We start from the raw sequence: 7,018 nt of genomic DNA, 5'->3' as shown, positions 1-7,018 counted from the left end.
ACAATGATTTTGCAAGTATGAATCAAATAAATCAACAAGATCAAACATGTAATCAAAAATAATATATCCAACAATTTATAGCCGGTAATGTGGCAATATGTTCACACTACGGGAAGGACCAAAAGGGAGCAGACACTGGACATGAAGGGGCCTACGCGTTTCAAATCCCTATAAGTTGGAAGGGATTCTCATCAGGGCCAGGTAGCTCTAGAGAAAAAAGAAGAAGAAAATTCTATAGTGTACATCTTTAAAAACTTAAGAATCAAGAAACTCGAGTACAGAACCACCCAAGGTTCCTTCTGCTTACCACTATGGAGAATATCCGAGAGAGGGATAACACCTGTGTGACAACAAAAGACAATAAAGACTACATAGGTAAAGGAAAGTGTTAATCGGGGGATTTACGTTGCTGTCAACCGACAAAACATTTACCTTAGGTGTGTGCGGTAGCCACGTTTTTATAAAGTCCCAGTCGAAGAGTAGGTGGGGAGATGAGGCTGGATGGCCTGGGAAGAGAACAACAACCATATATAGTGGACTGGAGACAAGTAATGGAGCTTATAGTCGGGCATTGGGCTAAGGTTCTTACCGGGGGATCGTGAGTGGTCACGTCCAAGCGCAGGATCGCGAATTTTAGAAGAATCAAACCTCGTTGGTTTTCAGCCTCTAACGGGAAGGAAAAATAATAAAGGCTTCTTAGGTCAACGTTCAGAGTATAGATAAGCAGGATTCTTCGGGTAGGCCTGGTCAAATTACTGCTTACCGGTATGGAGCCAAGGATGTGTTCGCAAAAATCGCCGGCGTCTCCAACAGCACTAGTCTCTCGCACATGCGTGGAGTGTGGTACGGTTTCCACGGCTTCTCTATATGTAGTACTCGATTGCGCATGCGTGAAGTCTTAGGGGGTAGTGACTTCTGTTTTTCAGACGAAAAAAATAAAATTCGTACAGGCAGAGAAAAGAGGGGTCCCTCTTACAATTTGTATATCTCTGATATCTCGTTAAGCCCTCTGACTGCTGTGTCGAATTTAACAATTAGATAGGCCTCTCTCTTTGAGAGTTTTAGATCCATATCTCCTCCTCGTGGATCTTTTTCAATGCGGGAGATCACTGTCCATTTAATATCACTCATTAGATGTTTGCAACGTTTCCAGTGGTTCACCAATGGAGCAGTTTCAATTCCGTTCTTTATCCTGGATTTGTGTTGAGTGATTCGAGTGCGGATTTCTTGATTGGTCTTCCCAATATAAAGTAGTCCACACGGACAGATGATGCCGTAGACTACGTATTTGGTTTTACAATTGCTGAAACTGTCATGTTTCCATGAGATCCCCTGATGTTGAAACAGGGATCCCTCGATGGTTAATTCGCAACAAAGACACGTCCCACATTTGTGATGGCCTGTAATGGGGGACAATCCCAACATCTGTCTTAAGGACGGTTGTTTGTTTGTTTTTATTCCAGCTCTTATTACGTGGTTGGCCACGCTGTTCTCTTTTTTGAAGGCGAACAGCGGGGGATTTTGCAGGCTGGCGTCCAAGTTTTTTACAAGATGCCAATTTTGAGTGATGATTTTTTTAAGATTATTGGCATTAGGGCAGTAGGTGGTTACACAAACTTGCCTGTTGGAAATGGGTTTATTTTTTCTTTCTAGCAGGCTGTCCCTCGGGGTCCATCTGGCCCTTTTCATGGAATTTCGGACTACTTTTTTAGGGTAACCCCTGTCGCACAGTTTTGAAACTAAGTTTTCAGCATGAAGTTTGTAGTCCTCATTTAAGGTGCAATTTCTACGAATTCGTAGAAATTGCCCATAAGGCAAATTTTCTTTTAAGCTCCGCGGATGGTTGCTGGAGAAAAGTAATGCCTTGTTCCTGTCGGTGGGCTTAATAAAAATGGATGTGGCCAATGTTCCTTCCAGTGGAAAAACTTCAACATCCAGGAAAGAGATTTTAGTAGCTGAGTGTGATATGCTAAATTGTATGTCCAGTGTTCTAGCGTTAAGCCAATTGTAACACGACATGAGAGCTTCTTCTCCCCCGGTCCAAATCATGAAGACATCGTCTATAAAACGCCACCATGTGGCGATGTATTCTTTGAAAGGATTAATATTGTGGATGTATTTGTCCTCATAGAGTGACATAAATAATACTGCCAACTCCGGGGCAAAGGGGCACCCCATTGCAACCCCCTTCGTTTGGAGGTAGAATTCATTTCCGAAACTGAAATAGTTCTTTTTTAAAGCAAAAGAAGCCAAATCGACTAGGAATTTTGTGGGTACCTGGACGGGTCTGGGTCGTAGATCTAAAAAATATTCCAGTACAGCCACAGCTTCATCCTGGGGTATTTGTGTGTAGAGTTGTGTGACGTCCAGTGTTACAAGCAGATCTTTGTCCTTTTCAAATTTTAATCCTTACAACTTGGTGATAAAGTCCGTTGTGTCCTTCAAGTAAGAAACAACGAGGTCCATGAACTGTTTCAAAAAACAGTCGACGTACTTTGTCACCGGTTCCAACAGGGAATCACACCCTGCCACGATGGGTCTACCTGGTGGCTTTGTTTGATGTTTATGGACCTTGGGAAGGACGTAAAATAGAGGTGTTTTGGGATGTTTATTGCGTAGATATTCCAGCTCTTTAGGGCCTAAAAAACCTGCCTCAAAACCTTCTTGTAAGATGGGAAATAGAAGGTTTTGGAATTCCAACGTGGGGTCTTTTGCGATCTTACGGTAACATGTCTGGTCATTTAGCTGCCTCATTATTTCGGCTGTGTAGTCGTTGGTGTCCCAAATGACAATCGAGCCGCCCTTGTCGCCTTGTTTGATGGTAATTGAGTTGTCATTTTTTAGCGTAGAGAGGGCATTAGTTTCATCTTTAGAGATATTAAATTTGACGAACTTTTTTTGTTTCTCCATGTCCGAAATGGCGGAAAGGACAGTTCTTTCAAAGATTACTACTTCCTTCGGTACTTTATTCCCTGGAGGACAGAAAGTTGATTTTTTGCGTAGTCCTGTAACTTCTGATGGTGTGGAAGAGGGATTATCAGCAAAAAACATAGTGAGGCGTAGTTTTCGACAAAATTCAATGACTCAGTCTTCATCTTGACAAAATCCGTTTTTTTAGATGGTACGAACGATAATCCTTTGGATAAGATACTTTCCTCAGCTGTTGTTAAATTCCTATTTGAGAGATTGAAAATTGGAGAGACTGCTAGTTTTTGTATTGTTTTTGGCGGGTGGTCATCTCCCACGGTTGGTTGTAACGTTGTCTCCCTCTGGAGCTCGTTTGGCCCCTTCCTAAAAAAGAATTCGACGCCTGTCCCTGAGGCTGTTGCATCTGGTTCCATTTGCGATTTTTGTTTGGTCGACTGTTGTTTATATCGCTGTCGTCCCCTGAGGAGGAAGTGTCCGAAAATGTTATGAACTTGTTGCGCGATCTACCCCGATTATCAGACAAGTATCTTCTGGAGTCCGCCTTGGTATAAAAATCGGGCTGAAGGAACGGATATACGTTCTCAATTCTGAAATTCTTTTTGTCTTTCTCAAATTGGTTATTTTTTTGAGTTACGGTGAAGTCCTTGAATTCCTGGATTTCTTTGTCCACTTTTTCAAGTAAACCCTTGGAATCCGTTAGGGTTTGGTGGACAAAGAAATCGGGGTAGATCGCGCAACAAGTTCATAACATTTTCGGACACTTCCTCCTCAGGGGACGACAGCGATATAAACAACAGTCGACCAACAGTCGACCAAACAAAAATCGCAAATAGGAATTTAACAACAGCTGAGGAAAGTATCTTATCCAAAGGATTATCGTTCGTACCATCTAAAAAAACGGATTTTGTCAAGATGAAGACTGAGTTCATTGAATTTTGTCGAAAACTACGCCTCACTATGTTTTTTGCTGATAATCCCTCTTCCACACCATCAGAAGTTACAGGACTACGCAAAAAATCAACTTTCTGTCCTCCAGGGAATAAAGTACCGAAGGAAGTAGTAATCTTTGAAAGAACTGTCCTTTCCGCCATTTCGGACATGGAGAAACAAAAAAAGTTCGTCAAATTTAATATCTCTAAAGATGAAACTAATGCCCTCTCTACGCTAAAAAAATGACAACTCAATTACCATCAAACAAGCCGACCAGGGCGGCTCGATTGTCATTTGGGACACCAACGACTACACAGCCGAAATAATGAGGCAGCTAAATGACCAGACGTGTTACCGTAAGATCGCAAAAGACCCCACGTTGGAATTCCAAAACCTTCTGTTTCCCATCTTACAAGAAGGTTTTGAGGCAGGTTTTTTAGGCCCTAAAGAGCTGGAATATCTACGCAATAAACATCCCAAAACACCTCTATTTTACGTCCTTCCCAAGGTCCATAAACATCAAACAAAGCCACCAGGTAGACCCATCGTGGCGGGGTGTGATTCCCTGTTGGAACCGGTGGCAAAGTACTTCGACTGTTTTTTGAAACAGTTCATGGACCTCGTTGTTTCTTACTTGAAGGACACAACGGACTTTATCACCAAGTTGGAAGGATTAAAATTTGAAAAGGACAAAGATCTGCTTGTAACACTGGACGTCACACAACTCTACACACAAATACCCCAGGATGAAGCTGTGGCTGTACTGGAATATTTTTTAGATCTACGACCCAGACCCGTCCAGGTACCCACAAAATTCCTAGTCGATTTGGCTTCTTTTGCTTTAAAAAAGAACTATTTGAGTTTCGGAAATGAATTCTACCTCCAAACGAAGGGGGTTGCAATGGGGTGCCCCTTTGCCCCGGAGTTGGCAGTATTATTTATGTCACTCTATGAGGACAAATACATCCACAATAATAATCCTTTCAAAGAATACATCGCCACATGGTGGCGTTTTATAGACAATGTCTTCATGATTTGAACGGGGGGAGAAGAAGCTCTCATGTCGTTTTACAATTGGCTTAACGCTAGAACACTGGACATACAATTTAGCATATCACACTCAGCTACTAAAATCTCTTTCCTGGATGTTGAAGTTTTTCCACTGGAAGGAACATTGGCCACATCCCTTTTTCCTAAGCCCACCGACAGGAACAAGGCATTACTTTTCTCCAGCAACCATCCGCGGAGCTTAAAAGAAAATTTGCCTTATGGGCAATTTCTACGAATTCGTAGAAATTGCACCTTAAATGAGGACTACAAACTTCATGCTGAAAACTTAGTTTCAAAACTGTGCGACAGGGGTTACCCTAAAAAACTAGTCCGAAATTCCATGAAAAGGGCCAGATGGACCCCGAGGGACAGCCTGCTAGAAAGAAAAAATAAACCCATTTCCAACAGGCAAGTTTGTGTAACCACCTACTGCCCTAATGCCAATAATCTTAAAAAAATCATCACTCAAAATTGGCATCTTGTAAAAAACTTGGACGCCAGCCTGCAAAATCCCCCGCTGTTCGCCTTCAAAAAAGAGAACAGCGTGGCCAACCACGTAATAAGAGCTGGAATAAAAACAAACAAACAACCGTCCTTAAGACAGATGTTGGGATTGTCCCCCATTACAGGCCATCACAAATGTGGGACGTGTCTTTGTTGCGAATTAACCATCGAGGGATCCCTGTTTCAACATCAGGGGATCTCATGGAAACATGACAGTTTCAGCAATTGTAAAACCAAATACGTAGTCTACGGCATCATCTGTCCGTGTGGACTACTTTATATTGGGAAGACCAATCAAGAAATCCGCACTCGAATCACTCAACACAAATCCAGGATAAAGAACGGAATTGAAACTGCTCCATTGGTGAACCACTGGAAACGTTGCAAACATCTAATGAGTGATATTAAATGGACAGTGATCTCCCGCATTGAAAAAGATCCACGAGGAAGAGATATGGATCTAAAACTCTCAAAGAGAGAGGCCTATCTAATTGTTAAATTCGACACAGCAGTCAGAGGGCTTAACGAGATATCAGAGGTATACAAATTGTAAGAGGGACCCCTCTTTTCTCTGCCTGTACGAATTTCATTTTTTTCGTCTGAAAAACAGAAGTCACTACCCCCTAAGACTTCACGCATGCGCAATCGAGTACTACATATAGAGAAGCCGTGGAAACCGTACCACACTCCACGCATGTGCGAGAGACTAGTGCTGTTGGAGACGCCGGCGATTTTTTCGAACACATCCTTGGCTCCATACCGGTAAGCAGTAATTTGACCAGGCCTACCCGAAGAATCCTGCTTATCTATACTCTGAACGTTGACCTAAGAAGCCTTTATTATTTTTCCTTCCCGTTAGAGGCTGAAAACCAACGAGGTTTGATTCTTCTAAAATTCGCGATCCTGCGCTTGGACGTGACCACTCACGATCCCCCGGTAAGAACCTTAGCCCAATGCCCGACTATAAGCTCCATTACTTGTCTCCAGTCCACTATATATGGTTGTTGTTCTCTTCCCAGGCCATCCAGCCTCATCTCGCCGCCTACTCTTCGACTGGGACTTTATAACAACGTGGCTACCGCACACACCTAAGGTAAATGTTTTGTCGGTTGACAGCAACGTAAAGCCCCCGATTAACACTTTCCTTTACCTATGTAGTCTTTATTGTCTTTTGTTGTCACACAGGTGTTATCCCTCTCTCGGATATTCTCCATAGTGGTAAGCAGAAGGAACCTTGGGTGGTTCTGTACTCTAGTTTCTTGATTCTTAAGTTTTTAAAGATGTACACTATAGAATTTTCTTCTTCTTTTTTCTCTAGAGCTACCTGGCCCTGATGAGAATCCCTTCCAACTTATAGGGATTTGAAACGCGTAGGCCCCTTCATGTCCAATGTCTGCTCCCTTTTGGTCCTTCCCGTAGTGTGAACATATTGCCACATTACCGGCTATAAATTGTTGGATATATTATTTTTGATTACATGTTTGATCTTGTTGATTTATTTGATTCATACTTGCGAAATCATTGTAAAAAATTGTATATATAATTGTACATATTGTAGCAGACCTAATACTCAGCACGATTACATATTCGTATCTAGTCGTGTTGA

This window comes from Lissotriton vulgaris, chromosome 1_1, assembly GCF_964263255.1.
Source record: "Lissotriton vulgaris chromosome 1_1, aLisVul1.2, whole genome shotgun sequence".
Lineage (NCBI taxonomy): Eukaryota > Metazoa > Chordata > Amphibia > Caudata > Salamandridae > Lissotriton > Lissotriton vulgaris.
The sequence above is the reverse complement of the archived record's forward strand: the minus strand, read 5'-3'. Positions refer to the sequence as shown.